This window comes from Rhinopithecus roxellana, chromosome 1 (genome assembly GCF_007565055.1).
Source record: "Rhinopithecus roxellana isolate Shanxi Qingling chromosome 1, ASM756505v1, whole genome shotgun sequence".
In the NCBI taxonomy this organism is placed as follows: domain Eukaryota; kingdom Metazoa; phylum Chordata; class Mammalia; order Primates; family Cercopithecidae; genus Rhinopithecus; species Rhinopithecus roxellana.
The window spans coordinates 62,052,600-62,076,418 of record NC_044549.1 but is presented as its reverse complement, the minus strand read 5'-3'; the positions used below and the strand labels follow the sequence as shown (position 1 = coordinate 62,076,418).

Below are 23,819 nucleotides of genomic sequence, written 5' to 3'. Positions count from 1 at the left end.
GGTACGCAGACAACCCACATAGTTTCCGGAGACAGGTGACTATTCAAATCGTAAAACTTCATGCATCTCCTTTTTAGTTTCAACTTCTCCATCTGAGTAGGTTAAAAACATGTAAATTCACAAAGTGTTGCCTGAATTTACTATTGAAAGAGAACACTGCACACAGACGTACATGTACGTGCCCCGAAAGCTCAGGCTTTCTACCCATTCTGTAGTTCCATTTTTTTCTGTATTAGTGAGAGTCCTTTATTTAATATCGAGGGCCATATACATGGCATTATTATCTCAAGGATCTATGCAAAAAAAGACCTGGCATGTGAAACGTTGCTACTGACAGCTATTCACAAAAACTTTCTGAAAGTGCTTGAGGATGAGTTGACTTATCTGTCAGCAACTTCAACTTACTTGGAATTGGATTTGGTAAATATTCTACTAATAACCTAACCAAGCGATGAAAGCTTTGCAGTCTCAGCATATGAACAGAGTGATTGTTTCCATGAGAAGGCTGTGTCACAATCTCCTTCTGCATTTGAAATGCAACTGAAAAAAAAGAGTTGCTAACTGTTGCAAGTAAGATTTTCTGTTTGGCTGGCAGGAGAGAGCTTGTATGTTTTGCTAGCGGGGGTGCCTGTGTCCATGTATGTACTTATTTCCTCCGTCTCTTCTACTGGGTGCATTGAGACAGGCTGAAAGATCAAAACTCATAGCAAAATTATCATTTGGACCTATGGATCGTCTTTTTCTTATTTATCAGGATGTGTTAGCACTGTCATTATGAGAATTTATCTTCAGAAATAAGAAATTATAAGCCAAGCACGGTGGCTCATGCCTGTAATCCCAACACTTTGGGAGGCCAAGACGGATGGATCATTTGAGGTCAGGAGTTTGAGACCAGCTTGGCCAACATGGTGAAACCCTGTCTCTACTAAAAATACAAAAATTAGCCAGACATGGTGGTAGACACCTGTAATCCCAGCTACTCGGGAGGCTGTGGCAGGAGAATCTCTTGAACCTGGAAGGTGGAGGTTGCAGTGAGCCGAGATTGTGCCACTGCACTCCTCTAGCCTTGGCGATAGAGCAAGACTCTTATCTGGAAAAAAAAAATAGAAAGAAAGAGAATTTACTGGGAGTGGCACACATCTGTAATTGCAGCACTTTGTAGGCTGAGGCAGGAGTATCACTTGAGCTCAGGAGTTTGAGACCAGCCGGCCTACTAAAATTTAGCCTATCTACTAAAATTCCAAAATTATTTGGGCATGGTGGTGCACACCTGTAGTTCAAGCTACTTGGGATCACTTGAGTCTGGGAAGTTGAGGCTGCAGTGAGCCCTGAATGTGCCACTGCACTCCAGCCTGGATGACAGAGCGAGACCCTGTCTCAGAAAAAAGAAAAGAAAAGAAATAGAAATTACAGTATGGAAGATAAAGGAACTTAACTTCCTAAGTGGATGTCATTGCCTTCAAGAGTGACAGTTTTACTCACCTACATAACATTTTGCATCCTCCTCCTGTAATTCAGATTGTGAGCTAGGTCGAATGCCGATTCTAGAAGGCAAAGGATAAAATAGATGCTTAGATACGTGATTGTATACTGAAGGTAAATGTGGTATGTAAATGAGGGGTACCAAAGGCTCGTGTCTGTGTTGCTTTTGAAGCATCACCATTTGCCCCTTCACTTAACCTCTTCTTTTCTTTTGCTTTCAGCTTCCCTCTGTGTATTGCAGTCCTGTGGCATTATGCATGCCCCCTCCCAGTGACCCCAGGCTTTTTATGGCTGTGAGACACGTTAAATTTTCACGGTAAGTGACCGACACCACTGATGCTGTATACCACCTAAAAATTGCCATCTACCTTCGCAGGGGACCCAGTGGTCGATTTAGTAATCCTGCAGAAGATAATGGCCTTTCTAATTATTGGGCCTGATTCTGAAGCTAGCAGGCATTTGAATGCTGCTACCCCCCATGATAGCTTTATGGTTTTCAAGAATAGGGTTCATAACTTGGATCATATTTGTGGGAAGGAGACCTAATGCAGGGGTTGGTAAAATTTGTAAGAGACCAGATAGCAAATATTGTCATCCTCATGAGCCAGTCTTTTCCAACTAGCCAACTCTGCCTTTAGAGCACAAAAGCAGCTATAGATAATATACAAGCAAATGGGTGTCACTCTGCTCCAGAGAGACTTTATTTACAAAAACAGACAGTAAGCCATATTTGGCCTGAAGAATATAGTGGGCTGTCCCTTGATCTGATGCATTAAAAAGGGACATTTGACCTGTAAACCTGACACTTCGCTAGGTACCACTCCATCTGACCTTGAGCAAACCGTTTATCTGCGAGAAACAGGAATAAAAAAAAATACCTGCCCTTACTACCTTGAAAGATGGTGTTGTAAGGATGAAACAAGATATAATGCACGTGAAAGCACTTTGAAAATTTCGAAACTCCTTACGAATGTGATGATCGGCTCTACAGTCATTCCAGTTCACCTTGTGGAGTATGACTTCTTCACCTTTTTAATCACATTGGGCTTTCATGAGCGAAATGAGTGTGGGGGAAAGCTCTCTTATTTTCTGAGTAATGTGGTTTGTCTGTACATTCCTTCTATTTTACAATTGATGGATAAGCTGTTGAAATGTCTTTTTTTTTTTTTAGTATCAAATATGGATGAAGGGATATGTGGGTAGATTATGGTAGGCTAAAGATCAAATGCCAATGAAGAACGATTAAATTTCCTTTAATCATCAGAATCTGAGAGTGCTGTAAGATCTCACCTTTAATATAGGCCTTAATAAATAATAATGCTTGGGATGCCTACAAGTATGTTTGAATTTCACAAGTCTTGCATGTCAAAACAGAGAGACGGGCTCAGCAAATATGCTTCCCTGGGCTAGCAATACTAATTAAGAAGGAAAGTCATACTTAAACAAACAGCTTTGGGAATAGAGGGTTAATCAGAATCCCAATTCATGAATTTTCTAGTTTTTTTTTTTTTCCTCAGAAAATTGTAGTGTCGTCTGTAGATATGTTTTCATATCATTATATTAGTTAAGAATTGTTTTCTAGTAAGAGAGGTATAACTACATGAGTATAAACAATTATTTAAGTATTCTGTCATAAAAACATCCAGGAAAAGCAGTTCGTGTCTTCTTTCTGCTCTGCTTATTCAAGTGCGTTCCTTCGTCTTCAAGGTCACATGGTGGCTGCTGGCTCTCAGGCCATTGCCTCTACATCCTGAAAGGAAGAGACAAAGAGTAGTTTTCCCGGCTGAGGCAGGCCTTTTTAAAGTACTTTCCCTGCAGCCTTACCCAATGATGCCTGCTTGTATCCTATTAGCCACCCCTAACTATAAGGGTATCTGGGAAATGCAATCCTTAGACTTGAACAATTTGATGTCCCAGGTAAATTCTGTGTTCTAGTACTAAGAAAAGGTGCATGCTTACAGAGCAACCATTGTGGTTACTTATATGAAATCATGCTGTCAGTTTTGCTTACATGTTTAATTTTTATTTATTTTCTATGAATGCCTTTTGTTGACTGTGCCTTGTTTGAATTTTACATGTTAGAATTTTAGCCTGTTTAATTCTTAGCAGAGATACAGCTCAGTAAATATTTTAGGACCATAATATTCTTACTGAACACGCCATGGCAAATCTGAGAAATAAATTTCTTTATTAAGAGAGCTATAAAGCAAAATTTAAACTCTCAAATATGCTCGTCTAGTGGGTTTTCCTTCCTGTGGATGTAAGATTTCCTTAAGGCTTGAGTATTAGCATGAGGTCTTAGCGGCGTGCACTCACAACCAATTCTGTTCCCCCTATAAGGGCAGGAGACATTGCTGACAGCTTTCCACTGTCCCTCTGTACTTACGCAGACTCAAGGACAGGACAGAACTCTCCACCCTACATTTCTGTGATTTGTTGCTCCCTGTATCTGTGCTGAAAGATTACCGTGGGAGTGGGGTGCACGGGAGAAGTAAGCCACTCCTGTCCAAATTTTCTGTCCCAAATTGGCCTGTACATGATTCTTCTGAAACTTTTTATCCCATAAAGTGAATAGAATGAGACTTCCCTATGCTTTGTATTAATAATACATTCTCTGCCTATACTGGCCTGTGATGAGTAGTCATAAAACTCAGGGTAATGGATGCATTCACAGACACTCATTGGATGCCTGCTATGGATACAGGGTAACAGCATGGTTAAGAGTTTCTGCTTTGAAGTTAGATCGGCTTAGACTTAGATTCCACCTTTTCCACTTCCTGGCTGAACAACCCTGGGCAAGTTACTTAACCTTTCTGTGCCATGGCCTCCTTATCTGGAAAAGGGGATAAAAATAGAAGCCAGCTCACTACAAAGAGTTAGAGAGGTGATGCTTGTAAAGAGCTTAGCACAGATCCTGGTACATCATAAATGCCAGCATTGTGCTAGGCACCCCAGGTGATACAGTGGAAATATCTGTCTCTGACAAGCTTCTACCATCCGGTTGCTGGTTCACTGGTGGTTGTTTTACTGATAGATGATGCATGTTTCACAGTCCATTGCTCCTCACCTGGTATTCCCTTGTAAATGCAAGTAGAGCCTTGGGAGCTTGTCCTCATGCACATCTTCAAGGACACGTGCAGCTATGTATACAGCTGCTGTAGCCCTGTTAGCAGAGCTTAGGTCTCTGGGTCCTGTTTTGAGGATTTCCCCTGAGAAGCATGCAGTTCTTTTTTTATTCCTTTTTTTTTTTTTTTTTTTTTTTTTTAACTTAGACGATGGGCCTGCCTTGCAAGCAGAATTCACTAACTGCTTTCAAGTTGGTATTGCTGATGATAATCTGAAACCGTAGGGTTTCGCTCGTGCAGGCTGATGCTACATGATGTCAATCTTCTGCCACCTCATCCCCCATCCCTGCCTCTGTGCTGACTCGGCAAAGCAGGTCCTGGTCCCCCACAGATCTTCTTGGGAATGGCCCTCGAAGAACTGTGTCATCTGCACACAGAAGCTGCCACAGGTCCGTGGCAAAGAATGTCAGCAGTACTCATGGATGACTCAGTTGGTGACTTGTACCCAGACTGAAAAACAGTGCCAACCATGTGACCCTGGCTGTCCCTTGAGTTTTTGAGCCCTGTTCTGTGAGACTGGTAAGAGTCACACCACCTATAATAATAAACCTGCAGCGCTAATTCATTGACATTGACACCATATCACAGAATTGATGGTTTTGGGGGGACAGACCCCAGCCTTTAGTAGTACTTATCAGGGATCTGCCTGACACAGGCTTTGCTTCCGTCATGTTCACTATGTGGAGATGGTGGCTTGAAGATCTTGCTTGTTCAAAAGACTCTTGGAAACTTTGAGCTTTTGTCACGTAGTTTCCAATATTTGATTTAAACCCCATTACTGTTCTCAGATGCCATAAAAACTCCCTTGCCTCCAAGCTACGGGATACCTTCAGTCCTTCTCATCCCTTAGTGTTCAGTTCAAAAATCAACCCCTTGGACATGCCTTTGCTGACCACCCACATGAAAGAGGACATCCCCTTTATTATTTTTCTTGACCCAAACCTCTTGTTTGTTCCATGTGTTACAGCCCTGTCCCTTCATGAATTCACCTTTTTATCAGGTAATAAGGAAGAAGTAGGTCTTATTCAGTGTGGCTTCTCCATGGCTAGCAGTGCTTAACATGTGGTAGGTATGCATGCTGTCAGTATTTGTTGAATCAGTCAAAGTCTGGGGATTTCCCTGTGAATTTCTGTATTTTTATGGCACCTACGAGGACTGTATCCAGTTGAGGGAGTAAGAGAAGGAACAAAGTTACACACGTCACCTTTATTTTAGGAATAGAATACAGATGTTGGGTTTTCTCTGGAAAGTTCCCACTATGTACTGCATACACTGCGTGTCCCATCCAGAAGAGGTTATACATTATCTTCCCCATGAAGACAGAATCATTTGCCATTTGAGCCTGAAGGATATGGTGGGTGATACAAATTGATTAAGGACGTTGGGATCCAAGCCCAAACCCCAACACTCTCATTCATTGGCTCTTTTTCTGGACAGATTATTTTCTCTCTCTAAGACTCAGTTTACTTCCCTAGGGCAGGGGTAATAGCATCACCTAGCCACTGAGCTATTGTGAGGATTAAATTAGATGGTATGTAGAAAGCACTTTGCACAGGGTCTGGGTGAGAATAACGGTGCTGTTGATTTAAGGGTGTCAGCAAAGGCTCTGGGGACCTCCACTGATAAAACTCATCTTGTGATTTCTTGTGATGTTCATTTTAGAGGTGGCAAAGATGGCAAAGAACCTTGATTCCCGATTATATTTGCTCATGTTTCATATGCTGAATTAACTTTAAAAAGTACAAAATAAGCAAGCAGTGAGATAGTCTGTTTTATATTTGTTGTTGACGTGTTGACTGTTGGATATTCGTGACCTGTCTCAGGTAACACATGCTAGAAACCTCAAGCGCTGCAGTGACTGTGTTTGGAGCCTGACCCATATCCAGAAAACCATGGAAATTGAGAGTTTGGGGTGCTGCAGTGTCTCTATGCCTTCTTGCTGGGGATATGTTTTGCCTTCGAGTTAATCAGAGCTGGTTTGATCTCCTGCCTTGCAATAGAGGGCATCTTAAATTTCCTGTAAATTCTCTTCTCTCTCTCTCTCTCTCTCTTTTTTTTTTTTTTCCTGGAGTTGGAGTTTTGCGCTGTCATCCAGGCTGGAGCGCGGTAGCGCCATCTCAGCTCACCATGACCTCCGCTCCTGGGTTCAAGCGATTCTGCTGCCTCAGCCTCCCTAGTAGCTGGCACTACAGGCCCGGCTACTTTTTGTATTTTTAGTAGAGGTGGGGTTTTGCCTTGCTGGCCAAGCTGGTTTTGAACTCCTGCCCTTGTGATCCACACATCTCAGCCTCCCGAAGTGCTAGGATTACAGGTGTGAGCCACCGCTCCCAGCCCAATTCTCTTCTCTTTTTTTTTTTAAAAAAAATATATACTTGATATCATCTGTCCTGAAAATTCACATAACTTCTCTTTTGATAGAAAACCAAAGTCTATGTAGTCTGAAAGGAGTTAGATATAAATATCTTTCATTGTTAACACCGATTTCTTCCACCTACTTGAAGATGATCTATTATTTTTGCTATGTTATTCCACCATGTCAGTGGTTGACATTTGTTGTTCATTGTGAATTTTTTATGTAAAAGTTGAAGCAGAGAGAGGGACCTGTCTCACTCTGTATCACATGACTTTCTGGTGGAAAAGAATGAAATCTATCAAATCATATACTCTTATTTATACGACTTATGGAGTAACTGGGGTAATCTAGGAAATTAAAATAGCCATTTCTTTTATTAATTCATAACGTGTGCTCTTGCAAACTAAAAATAAAAGGACATGATTAAAATATAGTTTTAAGGCATCAGACATGGTTACTAATATCCTTTTAGGAAAGGAAAAGATGAAATCCAGTACGTTTCAATCAAACTAAGTGAATAAATCAGAAAAATGCATTGGTTAGACTCATGATAACCCTCAGAGTGGCTAACACCCAGATTTTTTGCATCTCTAAAAATATATAACACCCCTGTTGCCAAATATCACTTCAGAAACTAAAATAATAATTCATGAAAGGGGAAACAGATCTGTGTAATATGAGACTTGATCAGGCAGTTTACATGGGATGCTTGAGGGTCTTGTGCTGCCCTCTTCTCAATACCCTGGTGCCTGAGGAGTAGCGGGGAAGGTTAGGAGCTTTCTGAGGGTTTTTTCTTTAATGTTTTGAAATTTTGCTGCATTGTCTTGAGTCCAGTTTGGTTCAGCAGTCTCTCAGTGCCAGGTGACTCTGGTTAAGATGCTCTGGGGCTGAATTTCTCAATGCCAGCTTTCCCAGGGGATCAGTAAAGGTTTTGCCCTGGGTATTCCAACCAGGAGAACCTGTGTCCTGTCTTTGTCCACGTCTGTCCCCAGTCATTCATTAATGGAAACACAAAATAGTCTCCCACTCCTGACTCACTTCCTAAACATGGCAGTTTCTTTGGGATTCTACTCCTAGAATAATTGGTGCTTAGACCTTCTTAGGTTTATCTACATGTATGTACCTAGAGGAACTTGCATTTCATGCTATCACCAATATTCTGCATGCTTAAAAAGTAGGGAGAGGTGGAAGTAGAATTTTCTAAACTGATGAAATATCTAATCCTAAAAAATCTCAATAAACAGCAGTTGTTTAAGAGAAACAGTGTAGCTTGTGAAAGGTCTACCCCATAATAGCTACCTTTACTGTCTATGTGCCAGACATGATTCTAAGCCTTTGATATTTATTAATTCACAATAACTCTGAAGTAATCATCATTCTAAAAATTCATTTTACAGGTGAGGAAGCTGAAGAATAGTGAGTTAAATGACTCACCCAGAACCCTCTGCTTATATGGAGCAAAGCTAGGATTTGAACCTGGAAACTCCTTCCCATCATACCCTGTTTTGTTGTTGTTGTTGTTGTTTTAAGATGGAGTCTCGCTCTGTCGCCCAGGCTGGAGTTGGAGTGCAGTGGTGCGATCTTGGCTCACTGCAACCTCCACCTCCCTCGTTCCAGCGATTCTCCTGCCTCAGCCTCCCAAGTAGCTGGGACTACAGATGCATGCCACCATGCCTGGCTAATTTTTGTATTTTTGGTAGAGATGGTTTTGCCATGGTGACCACGCTGGTCTCAAACTCCTGACCTCAGGTGATCCACGTCAGCCTCCCAAAGTGCTGAGATTACAGGCGTGAGCGACCACACCCGGCTGTACCCTGATTCTTAATCACTATGCCATGCAGTCTTCCTCATGCACACATATTTTTGGGGTATTGATGTGCAGGCATTATTTTGTTTTCACATAAATTTTTCACTCTGGGACTGCATGTGGAGCCGTTATACCTCAGTGCTGTCTAATAGGCCCTGCTTGATCTTACTAGACTTCTTCAAATGCTTTCTTTTTGCTAACACAGGAGCTATGGGAAATAAAAGTATGTCCCAATTTGATTAGGAACAAGGACAACCACTTAATTGCCATTCTTCTATCTCCAGTTGGATGTGCCTGTTAAGACATTTTCTCTAGATCTTTGAGTCATTTTTCTCTGGGACATTATTCTAATTAACCTCATCTCTGTAGCCCTCATTTTACTTCATATTAGCCTCTGACCACCTAATAATTGATTTGTTCTGCTCAATCACCTGTGTGAAAAGCGAGAGGGTCTCCCTCCCAAAGCTTCGGTCCTATACCTGGGCATTTTCCCAGCAAGCAGGTTCAGAATGTTCTTTTAGTTCTTGGAAACATTCACCTGGAAGGCTTTTTATTTACCAGGGTGAATCTGGGGTACTGAAAGGTAACATTGGCTGACAGAGTAGAAGACCTTTGGTTACTTAGTCAGTAGAATTACAGGTTTATAAACTGTATGCCAAGGACTTTGACCTCCAAATATTAGTAAAATATTAGGCTTGATGAAATGTATAAATGCCAGTTTCAAGAGACCACAAATAAGCAATTTTGACTTAAAAGGTTTGAAGTATTCATATTGCCTTGTTAACACAAAGAGTAGACAGCCCACTTCTAAAGTGTCGGTGCCTTAAAATACTGAGCTCACCATATTTTAGGTCTTTTTGGTTCTGAGTGACCAGCTTAGTCATAAAGGGGAATTAATTGGCTCATAATGTTGAAAAGTAGGATTTTGGAACTAGCTCCAGGGAAATCTGGAGCGGGAGGTTCCGATCATGCCATTAAGTCTTAGTGGCAGTCTCCTGGCTGTGCTGTGTGCTCCCTGTTGGATTCATTTATGGAGGTGATTCCCTGGTTGTGGCAGGATAACCTTTCATGAGTCTGTTTTTGTAGCAACTCCAGCAGAAAAGATCTTTTCTTAAGAGTTCTAGCAGCTGTCACAGAGTCGGGATCTTCCTGCTTCTCTGATTGGTCTGCTGTGTGCCACATGCCTTTTGCTGAAACACTCACTGGAGCTGGAGCAGGAGTGAGTTGGGGGAGGTGGGAGGTCCTGCTTGGCCTAGGATGGGTCATGTGTCCATCTCTAAAGGCATGGATGGCCTTTGACCTACACAAAACAATGGGAAATAGGTGAAAAGAGTGCTGGATTCAGAAGAAAGGGACAGAATTCTGGGAAAGTGAACTATGTTTATGTACCACGTCAGGTACTATACTTGATACACAGCAAATACATAGAATTATAGGGTGGAAGGAACCTTTAAATACCATGTGGTTCCGCTAACCCACAACTGAATGTCATCTATGGGAGTTTTCCCAGAAAGTTGTCTGCCTAATGCTTGACATCTTCAATGACATTTACTACCTTGAAAGTGGGCTGTGCCTCAGAAATGCTACCATGCCTCTGTCCTCGAAGAGTATAGAGTTCATTCATTGCCTGCCTTCCTTCTATTCATTCTTTTCTCCAACCATCCACCTACCATCTGCCACAGTTTGTGGTCCTAAGGCAAGATGCTTGATTTTAACATACTTGTATGTGCAAGGTAGACAGAAAAGTCAATTATAATATGGTGATAGAGAAGCTACAAGAATACTGGTGGATTGTGCGTTTTGATTGGGGAGGGAATTGGAGAAAGGAGATTGGAAGGCCTCATAGCAGGAATGATGCCTCAGAGGATGAATAGGAGTTGCCAAGTAGCCAAGGGAAAGATGGTCTTATTGGTGGACTTAGTAGGATTAAACCCTGTATTACACTCAAGACTTGCTTTCGAATGACCCAGGAAAATGGGCTTATAAAATAACTTAGCCCAGTCAAAATGCATATGTCTTTTAGGTCACATAAAAAATGTAAGTGGTGGAAATAATATCCTAATGATGAAACATTTTTGTACATGTGAGCCATCTGACATCTTCCAAGTCACCCCTATCTCCTATTTCTTAATAATGCATAATAAGTGAATGGATGAAACCCCCTTGGGAAAAATGTCAGTGAGTTAAATTACAGAATTTTAGCAATCACTTCCCTAACAATTTTGAAAGGATCGGATATTATTTGTTTATTCATACATTCTTGGGGGCAACGGAATATTTTGAACCCCAGTTTTCTCATCTGGTGCCTGAGGATAAAAATAGTACCTCCCAAAGGGTTAGGGATATAGGGAATAAATATCTGGAGCATGTGAAACACCAAATATGGTTCTATCACCTGGTAAGCCCTCAATCGATATTACTTGTTATCAAAGGGTATCTATGATTTTTATACCTCCTCGATTGTCAAAGGCTTAAAATTTAGTTACGTCCATTTTGCTAGTTGATATAAATGTTTTTCCATGTGCCCTGGATGGAATATATTTTTTATTTTTGCATGTTACTTACACCTTAAAAATTAAAGATATTAAAGATGGTGAGATTTAGCAGAAAACTTTAATTTCACATGCTTTTAATGCTTCCCTGAATTAATAATTTTCATGTCCATCATATTTTCTCCTTGGCCCACAATTCATCCCATATTTGGATCTTGGCAAATGATGACTTGGTTAATTAGGCAGTCTGTTAACTCTGATTACTAAGTTATAACAGATCAGTGTAGAAGCATCACTGTGCAATTTGGATTAAAAGGCTCTTCATTTTATCAAAACAAATTTACATTTATGGGTAGCTATGTTGAAGTGCATTATGTTAAAATGATGCATTTCATAAGGAAAATTTAAAAAGGATAAAAAATTATTTCCTCCTACTATTTTTTTATTATGACATTCATCACATTATCTTTCACTAGGAATATACATAAAAGCTTGGAATTTTCTTTTAAGGCTTGGAAATTATAGCTGATTTAATACCTTGATTATACAAATATGGTGGATGCACTGCATTTTTATTTAAGCATAATTTAGTGTAGTGGCACATTGTTATATTCCAGTTCTGACCACAGTGGCCTCTGATGTTGGAGTTACTTATAAAAATGAAACTTGACTGTGTTGGGGCAGAATTAGTGGGCTACATTAGGCTGGCTTTGTTTTTATAGCTGAAGGCATTGATGGTTATTAAATAGACTGCAGCCTCTGTAGTCCGGTCTCTTGTCTAATGGTTCATCATCACTTAAGGGAAGTTGGGGTGTCAAAAACTTGCTTGCTTCCTCTGTGTTCATCTCTGCCTACCTTCTTTCCTTTCTTAGCACACATAACAGTTAGCATTGTGGAAGGCGAACAAACAAACAGAGTAATTTTCCAGACTCGTTGAACCTTAAAACCTGTGTAAATTATCCCTCAAGATTCTGTCTAGTATCAATAACATTCAAATGATAGCATCTCCCCCTTTACTCCCTCCTCTGCTCAACACACACACCCATGTGTACATACACTTATACATACATGCATGTGCGTGCATACACACACACACACACACACACACACACACACTGAACACAGCAACTAGCACCGGGGAGGTGTTTAATAGGTACTGGTTGAAGACTAGTGGGTGGAAAAGATGAAACACCAACAGCCTCCCACTCCAAGCTTCTAAGCTGCTCTTAGTCTGGTCCAACATCTGGGACCCTGTTTGATATTACAACTGTTGGAATAAATGGAGTTGATGAATTTAGTATTTATTCTTTCAATAAGCTTACTGAAGTCTGGCCTTTATGAATTGCTGTGTTCTAGTTCTATGGGAAATAGATAAATCAAAGAGAGAAAATACAGTAGTTTCCCCTTATCCATGATTTTACTTTCTGTGATTTCAGTTACCCGCAGTCAACGATGGTCTGAAAATAAGTGAGTGCAGTACAAGAAAATAGTTAGAGAGAGACCACATTCACATAACTTCTATTACAGCATTGTTAAAATTGTCCTGTTATTCATTATCATTAACCTCTTACTGTGGCTAATTTATAAAGTAAACTTTTTCACAGCTATGCATGTATAGGAATAAACATAATGTGCATAGGGTTCAGTACTAACTGTGGTTTTGGACATCCACTGGGGTTCTTGGAATGTATCCCTGTGTATAAGGAGAGACAACTCTGTTTTTTTTTTTTTGAGACAGAGTTTTGCTCTTGTTGCCAGGTTGGAGTGCAGTGACACGATCTCCGCCTACTGCAACCTCTGCCTCCCATGTTCAAGCAATTCTCTTGCCTCAGCCCTCCGAGTAGCTGGAATTACAGGCATGGGTCACCACTCCTGGCTAATTTTGTGTTTTTAGTAGAGACGGGGTTTCTCCACGTTGGTCAGGCTGGTCTCAAACTCCCAACCTCAGGTGATCCACCCACCTTGGCTTCCCAAAGTGGCTGGGATTACAGGCATGAGCCACCTCGCCCAGCAGACTCTGTACTTTACATTCAGCAAACTTAGTATCTTGTTTATTGATGATATTGACATGACCCTAGGCCAGAAATAGTAAACCTTAGTTCTTCACTTTTATTCAGTACTAGCATGTAGTTTATGCAAAACCAGCTTTTCTAAATCTAGAAGGCTCTTCTAATATTGAAGGTAGAGGCAGAAGTTTGTTTAAGTCAGAATGGAAGTGGAAGTTTTTATGAATTTGATTGTTTTATCTTAATTAGGAACATTTAATAATAATTATGGGTGACTCTCATTTTGGAGCAGGTATGACTGGTTGTTCAAAGGTAAAGTGATGTTTTGAGCTGTAATTTGACGGATCTGAATGACAGTCAGCCTGAATAATTCAGCTTCCTGCTAGCTTCTCTACCACCCCATTCTTTCCTAGAGAAAGAACCAAATAAGGAATTTTTAAAAACCCAAACCATTCTGGATTCTATTAATTCTTATAGTTACTTTCAAAGGAGCAGTTTGAGAGAGAGATGTGGCCTAGGACATTTATATGTGAGGTAAAGCTTTCAACCTATTAGAACATTAATTTTTTTTTTTTTTTTTTTTTTTTTTTTTTTTTTTTTTTTTTTTTTTTTTTTTTGAGACAGAGTCTTGCTCTGTTGCCAGGCTGGAGTGCAATGGTGTGATCTTGGCTCACTACAACCTCCGTGTCCCGGGTTCAAGTGATTCTCCTGCCTCAGCAGGAGAGGGCACGCCACCACGCCCAGCTAATTTTTGTATTTGTAGTAGAGACGGATTTCACCCTGTTGGCCAGGGTAGTCTCTATCTTTGACCTCATGATCCACCTGCCTCGGTCTCATTAATTTTTTTAATGGGGCTTTAGCTGCCTAAATAATATGTGTATTATAATAAAGTCTCACTAATAGAGCAAGAGAACCTTCTGGAAAACAACTGCCTAAGGAATGAGATAAGAATTGAAGTCTGCTTGGGTTTTCAAGCATCCCTTGAGATGGAAAAGTCTTACCCCACATCCCTGGTCCTCAAGAAGCCGTAAAGGCAACATTAGGAAACTTTCTCAATTAAGTGCTTCCTTAATGAATAGGTCTGTGGATAGAAGCAAGCCGACTTATTATAAGGTTGGATACTATTACTGTGTGGTTGTATTAATTAAATTTATTCCTTTAAAATAACCTTGGATGAAAACAACCACCTTTTCTGTGGTCATGGTTAGCAGATGTTTACCGTAATTCTTTGCTCGGTGAAAAAAATGCTTCTTCCACCCAACAAAAACAGCCACGTTTGCTTGGCTAAATCAAAACTTTGGCGTTTGGGTCTTACTTTATATATCATGGCTCCAGTCACACAACCTTTCCAAGTGTGAGGCTTAGCTCACCAACTCCAACATCTGCAGGAGAGCTTTGCTCACAGTGATCTATTATGTGAGTACTTAATTCTTATACTGTTCTTGGCATTTGCCCTTCCTCATTGAAACCAATATCCTATATGCACCCTGCTCTTTGTTTTTCTTACATAAGCATGCTAGCCCCCTCCCAAATTTTTAAAGCTTTCACCTAGGCCTATGGCCATTTTTGTGAGGATTTTGATCATAGAAATAAAGTCAAAGTTTGCCTTCTCAGTCTGAGAGTTTAGTTTTTCTTCGGCTCTCTCTGAAATGCCAAGCCTCTCCTTTCCTTATATTTTGTGCTTGAAAAGCACTTTTTCTCATTGCGTATTGGGCCTACCTAACCACCTCACTCCTCTTTTTTTTTTTTTTTTTTAACAAAAACTAAGTGATTTCAAACCTATAGCCTATAGGTAGTCCCTGCCCACACCTGCCGTTCACGGTTCTAATAGGTATTTCAGAACCAGCTCCCCCATCTGCACTGAATTTCTGCACTGAAGAATGCCGCCTGCTCTCAGCAGTGCTGAAAGGAAATACAACAGTAGAACTTTGCTTTTCTTGGGAAGCTCCTCTCTTTGGAATGGAGAACTCTGGGTGGCTCTTCTTATTTTGTTTTCATCGCCAAAATAAGCAGGGATCTTGCATAACACCAGGGTAGGAAAAAAGAAGTAATTTTAAGGGAAACATATGTTCATGTTGAGAAAAAGGCAGTTAGAACTGGACAAGGGATAGTGGCCCACAAAGCTAAAGGCATCTTTTCAATTCAGTTAGGACACCAGGTTTTGATCATTTGGTATATATATGTGTGTGTGTATATATACATACATATATACATATATATTTGAGACAGAGTCTCAGTCTGTCACTGAGACTGGAGTGCAGTGGCACAATATCGGCTCACTGCAACCTCCGCCTCCCGGGTTCAAGAGATTCTCCTGCCTCAGCCTCCCAAGTAGCTGGGACTAAAGGCATGTGCCACCACACCCAGCTAATTTTGGTATTTTTAGTAGAGACAGGGTTTCACCATGTTGGCCAGTATGATCTCGATCTCCTAACTTGGTGATCCGCCTGCCTCGGCCTCCCAAAGTGCTGGCATTACAGGCGTGAGCCACCACACCCAGCCTTTTTTGGTATATTTTATAAAATGAAAAATAAGTTGCTTCCCTCTATCCCCAAATCTTTTCTTTGATCCAATTACAAATAAATCTTGGGAAACCAAGGCTTATAAACTAGCTAGTTGATATATGTGGTATAGAATGTATCTAGTTCTGTATTTGTTAAATTATTTTCCTATGATCTTAGCACTAAGTAATGTCCTTGGAAATCATTTCATTTAAGATGCCTGCCCTAATCTGAAGTCAAAGCTGAAATGATCCAAATATGATTTTTTTTTTTAAATTGAGACGGACTCTTACTCTTTCGCCCAGGTTGGACTGCAATGGCATGATCTCGGTTCAAGTGATTCTCGTGCCTCAGCCTCCCAAGCAGCTGGACTACAGGTACATGCCACTACGCCCGGCTAATTTTTTTAATACTTTTAGTAGAGAGGGGGTTTCGCCATGTTGATCAGTCTGGTCTCGAACTCCTGACCTCAGGTGATCTGCCCGCCTTGACCTCCCAAAGTGCTGGGATTACAGGCGTGAGCCACAATACCTAGCTTCAAATATGGTTCTTATTTTGTTTGATTTTTGGAGAAGAGAAGTCCGGGTATTAAAATGGACCAAAGATGTCTACTTTAGCTGTTTGGCTGATTAGTGGACATATTATTTGTCCTTTTAACTGATTCCAAATGATGTCTGTTGATAGAAACAGCAGACACTTTAGTGTTTCACACTGTTTACGGGTGGCAAGTTTTGAAAATGCAGCTGATTTGCAAAATGACAGAAGAAGAATAGAAAAAAAGATAGCAAAAATTCCTTAGGTTAATGTTTTCCATTCACCTGTTCTCAAAGTATGAAAATTTTAGGGTTAGGGGAAACCCCAGCAGAGTTCTTCTTTCCTCATTGTAAATTAAACGTTTGTATCCTTAAAACATAGCTGTGAAGGAGGGAAGGTCCTGGAACATTCTCAGTACTGATGTATGTATGCAGTGCCAGAACCAGAGAGATGGCGGATGGATGGACTCACACAACTGGTTGAGGGCAAGGGTCAACAGGACTGTGGGATAGTGCCCAGATGGGGAGGCCTTGGTTGTGTGTAGAACTATTTCTATATGTAGTTCTTTCTTGCATGTACAAAAATTACATCCAAACAGAGATCTATTTAAGACCAATGAAAAAACCCAGCTCTTAAAGAGTCCTGCTTTCCTTAGTGTTGACACCCGTGGGTTTGGAAACTGTGACAGGGTAGATCCAGGCTTGCATTTAATCTGTTTGATTCAGAAAATCTAATTGAAGGCCAGGCGTGGTGGCTCAATGCCTGTAATCCCAGCACGTTGGGAGGCCGAGGTGGGCAGATCACTGAAGGTCAAGAGTTCGAGACCAGTCTGGCCAAATTTGGTGAAATCCCATCTCTGCAAAAATTAGCCAGGCGTGGTGGTGCACACCTGTAGTCTTAGAGGCAGGAAAATTGCTTGAACCCAGGAGGCTGTGGTTGCAGTGAGCTGAGATCTCTCCACTGCACTCCAGCCTGGGTGACAGAGTAAGACTCCATCTCAAAAAAAAAAAAAAAAAAAAAAATCTAATTGAAATTTAAAAACTCATAATAGGGAGAAGAAAAAGAACTTACCTTCCCTGCCCCCAAAACCCAACAAAAAAGGACACAAAGCCATTTGAAGTGTAAGATTATTCTTAGATATTGGTGTAAGGTCCAGCTATTTTATTTAATTCACTCCTTTCTCTCCTAGAGGCCTCAGAGGGCATTGTCAGTAGCACCTGAGTCATTTCACTGTTGGAAACACTAAGAAAAAAAATACGTGTATGCACATAAGAAGAGAAATTTTGAGTTACATTTCCTTTCAGTCTTTAGAGTGGGCTACATTCTGTTGTTTTTCTAGTGTTTTTGTACTTTGGGATGAAACTATAAATGGTGGCAGATGCTATCTCTATGTTAGTGAGAACTAGGAAGGACCTCGGGGAAAGTGTCAGAGCAAACTGGAAATCATGGAAGTTTTAATAATTATAATTTGGCCGTTTGTTCTGTATGACAGCTACTTTTATAAGCAATGTACTAGCACCATCTTACTGAGTTCTTATAAGTACTATGAAGTAGCTCCTCTTATCACCTACATGTTACAGATGAATAAACTGAGGCTCAGAGACACTGCCTATTATTGAATTGCCTAGGGTTACAGAGGAGATAACCCAAACTGAATACGATCTGTCATTTAGTTAACTATAATGTGTCAATGCTAATTTCCTGGTTCTGATACTGTATACAGCTGTATAAGATGTCATTGTTGGGCAAAACTGGGTGAAGGGTATATGGTATTGTACTATTTTTGCAACTTCTTACGGTCTATAATTATTTCAAAATTAAAAAAAAGAAAGAGGTAGATTTTACACTTCGATCAAGGTCTGTTTTTTATTTTTTAATCTTTTTTTTTTTTTTTTTTTTTTTTTTGAGTCAGAGTCTTTCTCTGTCACCCCGGCTGGAGTGCAATGGCAGGATCTCAGCTCACTGTAGCCTCCACCTTGCGGGTTTAATCAGTTCTCCTGTGTCAGCCTCCCAGGTAGCTAGGACTACAGGAGCCTGCCACCACGACCAGCTAATTTTTGTGTTTTTAGTAGAGATGGGGTTTCACCTTGTTAGTCAGGCTGGTCTCGAACTCCTGATCAGGCTCGTCTCAAACTCCCGACCTCAGGTGATCCATCTGCCTCAGCCTCCCAAAATGCTGGGATCATAGGCGTGAGCCACTGCGTGCAGCCTGTTTGCTTTTATAATCCAGATTTTTCACTGCTTTGCCTTCTTAGATCATTTGACTAGGAATAATATGGTCTCTGTTCCACTATCTGTATAGGGTTTGTGTTTTCAGGTCTCCCAGAGCACATCTCATGGTTTCCTCTAAATCCCTGGTGATTTTAGGAATAAAGATTCATCCTTGATTTATGAAATGATTTGTAAAATAGATTGTAATTAATTCCTGATGTATACATGGAACCTCATATGGACATCTAGAAAAGAGAATGGCAGTAGTAACCCAAAGATTTAGTAGCTTGCAGCATGTAAATCTGATAAGCCGCAAAAAAGTTTAATTCATAAGACTAGTTATTTATGTCGCAGAAAAAAACATGAGATTCAAATTCAGAAGCCTGTGTTTTAAAGCTGTACTTTTGGCTAACTTGTTGTGTGATCTCTGTTTCCTCACTTAGGAAATCATTGAGAAGCGACTCATGCATGTTCTACCAAAAGTTTCCATGGATAAATAACTTTGAAACATTCCAGATAATACAACTTCAAACCTTTGTCTTTACTGAGTAAAAATGATTGCTGTAGAAGTTGTTCAGTCTTATGACTGGAGAGTCAAGCTCTAGGATATGTTGGTGGATTTGTTAATCAGTTCATTAAATCCTAGTAAGATTTTATTTCAAATCTTTCTTTTTTTTCTTTTTTCTTTTCGTTTGAGATGGAGTCTCGCTCTGTCACCCAGGCTGGAGTGCAGTGGCGCGATCTCAGCTCACAGCAACCTCTGCCTCCTGGATTCAAGCGATTCTCCTGCTTCAGCCTCCCAAATAACTGGGATTACAGGCTGGTCGAACTCCTTACCTCAGGTGATCCTCCCGCCTCTGCCTTCCAAAGTACTAGGATTGCAGGCATGAGCCACCACGCCTTGCCTCTTCTTTTTTTAATGTAGGTGTTTACAGCTATAAATTTCCCTCTGAGTACTGCTTTACCTGTACCTCATAAGTTTTAGTATGTCTTCATTTTCATTCATCTCAAAGTATTTTCTAATCTCCTTTGATTCTTTGTTTATATAGGAGTGTGTAGTTTAATCTCCCGTTGTTTATGGATTTCCCACATTTTTCTGTTATTGATTTCTAATTTCATTTCTTTGTAATTGGATGACATACTTTTAAATTTACTGAGCCATGTTTTATGGTTCAGAATATGGTACATCCTGGAGAGTGTCCTTGAGAAGAGTGTATATTCTGTTGTCATTAGGTGGAAGTTGCTATGGATGGATATCTGTTAGGACTGGTTGGTTCCTAGTGTTGTTCATGCCTTCTGTGTCCTTGCTGATCTTCTACTTCATTCTATCCAGGATTGGTAGAGTATTGAAGTCTCCAGCTATTATTCTGCAGTTGTCTATTTCTCCTGTCAGCTCTGTCAGTTTTGCTTCATACATTTTGGGGTTCTGTTTTTAGGTACAGATTTTCTCAAAGAAAGCAAAAGAAAACTCTTCTTATGTTACCCACTCTCAGAACTTCATTAAGCTTTGGGGTTTAAGAATTAAAACACTCTCTGAAAAAGTTTAGTTTTATAGTGGCTTCCTGACATTGATGGAGACGTTTAGGCCATATTTACACAGGTAAAGAGAGATGAGAGATTGGTGGCTTTATTTAATCAGTATATTAATTTTTTTTTTATTGTGGGCAGCTGGTAGGGTCCAGTTGAGGCCAAACCGACATTAACTTCAGTAGCAGATAGCAGGGAGCTTTGATTTACCCAGATCATTGTTTCATCTTCACTGTTCACTTACTCTGTGTAGACATGGACTAACTCAATACAAACATGTTCCATGGGAAAAATATGCTTTTTTTTTTTAACAACTAAGAATAAAATACAATTTTCTTGTTGTTAAATCTATGACTCTATAGCCTTTTCTGTGTGGAGGCCACGTGGCAAACTCCAGGTGCATCTGTCATACAGAAATTGCTTTTCCCCCAAAATACAGAAATGTGAAATAAACCAATTTGGGCACAAGTAGTGTATGCTAGATTTACTTAGTATCTGTCGAACGTCTCCATACACTCAATGTATTAGGGCAAATCAGAGTTAGAACTGCCTAGTTTCTGCACAAATACATACATAGTTTCTACTTAGACACTGATGCTACTGATTGATTATTTTTGCTAACAAAGCTATGGCGAAACACTTAATTCTTTTCAGCAGTATTGTAAATTTGTTCTAGACATATGTCAGTGGGAAAATAGGGAGGCAGGGGGTTATCTACGCAAGCACGCATGCACATACACAGGTACATACACATATGCATCAAAAGATACTTCCTCACTGAAAGATGTTTAAAAGGATATTTATCTTTCACATGAAATAATTCTTCAGCCTTTTTATTATTGTTAAACATATTTGGGTGTTTATCTATGAGCAATAAAATAGTTTAGCCACGACTTTATTATATTCACTATGAATGAAACATGGTTTTTCAGAAGAGATTTTACATGTATGTTAAAGTCATTTTCTTGTCATTTATGTGAATGGTCCATAGATTCGATTGCTAGTGGAAGAAGCCATGTGATTCCGTATCTTAACTTTCTCTCAGAGAGGAATTCTTGTCTTTGTCATTTTGTTTCAGTGTGCGACCTCCCTACCTGCTGGGCTTCCCAACAGCCGTCAGCTAACTATTCTCGTACCATACTGCTGCCAGCATTCCTGGTTCACAAATATGAAGTAAACAGAAAATCTTGCTAATTTGAGCCCAGTAGGAACCTTAACACTGTAATGAGGGACTAATTTTTGAAAGCAGAGAGACATCTCTTACAAAATTAGAGCCCAATTTTTTAATGATCTTAAATAACTAATTGAGAGTAAGAATTGTACTTAAGAAAGAGTGAGACACTAACACGTTGAAGAGTTACAACAGGGAGAGGAGACTCCTCCAGGAGCCCTAGTAATTATACAGTCTTCCTTCGTTGCCACCGATGCTAATCTGAGCGTGGGAATGATAATGTACCTTAGAGGACAGGTTTGTGGTTGAAATGCTCTTGATAGATTTTGACAAATTAAACAGTGGTAAAGATGTTTGGAAGTTATCCAGGTCCTTACCATTATTTATGTCAGTGAACTAGAAAGCAGTGGTTAATTTGCAGTTCTTATAATTTTTATGATACTTGTGTTGTTGTAAATTTAGCCATGTGCGGCATCAACTCAGCAGGATACATTTTATGTTGTCAGCTACCTTTTGACATCATAATAGATTTCATTAGCCAGATCTTTCTCGATAGAATAAAATGTAAAAGAGAGCTGAACAGAATATTTGGATCATATCCAGACACTAGTAAACATATGACGGACTTTCTGAGATCAAAAGGCTCAGATATGGAATAGGGGGAGAAATTAGACCCTGTTGGTGGCTGTTTTTCTTTTTCCTCTTTTTGCCCTTAAACCATCCTAGTGTTCTTTGCTAGATAGGCGCCTTTTATCTTGACTCAAAGCTAGTGTTTCTTAGTGTGTGGTACCTTGCACAATTACCAAAGTGTAATTTAAAGTTACTGATTTTCCACACCTTTTAACCATTAATGCACCTTTGTTAATGTCTTCTTTATTGCACTGGATCACAAGTTCTGTAGTCCTATATTTTTTTCTCATTATGTTTTTATATCCATTATATTATTTTAAAGAAAAATACTGACCTGGCGTAGTGGGTTATGCCTGTAATCCCAGCACTTTGGGAGGCCGAGGCGGACAGATCATGAGGTCAGGAGATCGAGACCATCCTGGCTAACACGGTGAAACACCGTCTCTACTAAAAATACAAAAAAAATTAGCTGGGCCTGGTGGCAGGCGCCTGTAGTCCCAGCTACTCGGGAGGCTGAGGCAGGAGAATGGCATGAACCCAGGGGGCGGAGCTTTCAGTGAGCCAAGATCGCCTGGGCGACAGAGTGAGACTCCGTCTCAAAAAAAAATAAAAAGAAGAAGAAGAAGAAAAATATTGATACTCTTCTGGGCTCAGGTTGGAAAGGTATTTTGTAGTTAAGATGTTTTCTTTCTCCATCCTTTTTCTCTAGGTTATTCAAATCCCTCCTTCATAATTATCCACTTCTATTATACTGACCCTTGTCCTGCTAACAGCTGAAGAGGATTAGTGGACACCCCTGCCTTTGTATCTATTTGTTCCCTGAGATTCTTTGTTTTGACCTCTAAATAATTTCTTTTTAGGCCCTCTGCTCTTTATGTGACACGTTTTTGCAGATCTCACTTCGATCTGTGTGAACATCTAGCCTCTCATTTCTCTTATGTCATTTATCCTGCTTAGAAACATTTTATGACACCATAAGTCACGCTCTCATTTTTTCCTTTCATATACTTCCTTTGAATCTCTTCAGAGGAAGGTCCTCCTTAATACTTACTATGAGCCCAGCAGCCGTACAGAGGTATGATGACTGTGACCTAAGGATGTCCAGCCCTGTAAAACGAGCGCTTCGTTGTCCTCCTTGTGTATAACGGAGTTACATATTTTAAGTCCCTTGTTTGGAGTCTCTGTCTGGCAGGGACGCTGCTGCTCCACTCTGCCATAGCCTTCTCTGCTCCCAATGTCTAATAAATGTTTAATGATAATTGAAATGATTAGTTATCAATCCATAATGGAGAAGAGCTTATTAACCTTTTCTGATCACAGCTACATTATCCTTGAGATGAAAGTTTTTGCTACCATGTACCAGCAACTGGAAGTCAGATCCATTGGACTTATTGGGGTCCCTACTGTGTCATGGCATAAAATGGTTTCATATCATTTATCAATCTTCTGGAAAGTATATGCCCTTTGTTATTACTTCAAAGAATAGCCAATATTTCTTTATTTGAGATAATATATGTATAGCTATATAATGTATTTGGGGGCCTGCACTTTCAGTATTTTTATAAAGTAGAACAGTTATAGAAAACTACCCACCTACTCCCGACTATACACATGCTGTGCACAAATCAGTTCTGAACCAGATGTCCTATTTCCATACTGTATAAAAGGTAGCCATTGTCTACTGCAGATGTGGATGGTATAACTGACGAACTAAATTTTACCTAATTTTAAATTTACATTCTAATAGCCATATGTGGCTACTGTATTAAGTTGCATTCATATATATGTATTTGCATATATTTACATAAACATTGTTTTAAGGCAGGGAACCTTGCCACCCAAATCAAGAAATTGAACTTAGCCACCTTGAAGTTTCTCCTGTGTCCTGTTCCACCCACAGCCCTTTCCAAAAACAACTCGTGTTTTTACATTTATCATAATCATTTCCATTTGTTCATTATTTGATCACCTACTTGTGCA

General features: G+C 40.0%; 1 protein-coding gene across 6 annotated transcripts in view; it reads left to right on the top strand.

Moving 5' to 3' along the window:
• Window positions 1-23,819, top strand: part of FOXP1 (forkhead box P1) — a 632,214-nt gene that overhangs the window by 224,547 nt on the left and 383,848 nt on the right. For all 6 annotated transcript variants that reach the window (XM_030918371.1, XM_030918333.1, XM_030918145.1 and 3 more), the window contains one exon: window positions 1,704-1,798. The gene's annotated coding sequence lies outside the window, so the exon portion shown is untranslated. The remainder of the gene's footprint in view (window positions 1-1,703; window positions 1,799-23,819) is intronic.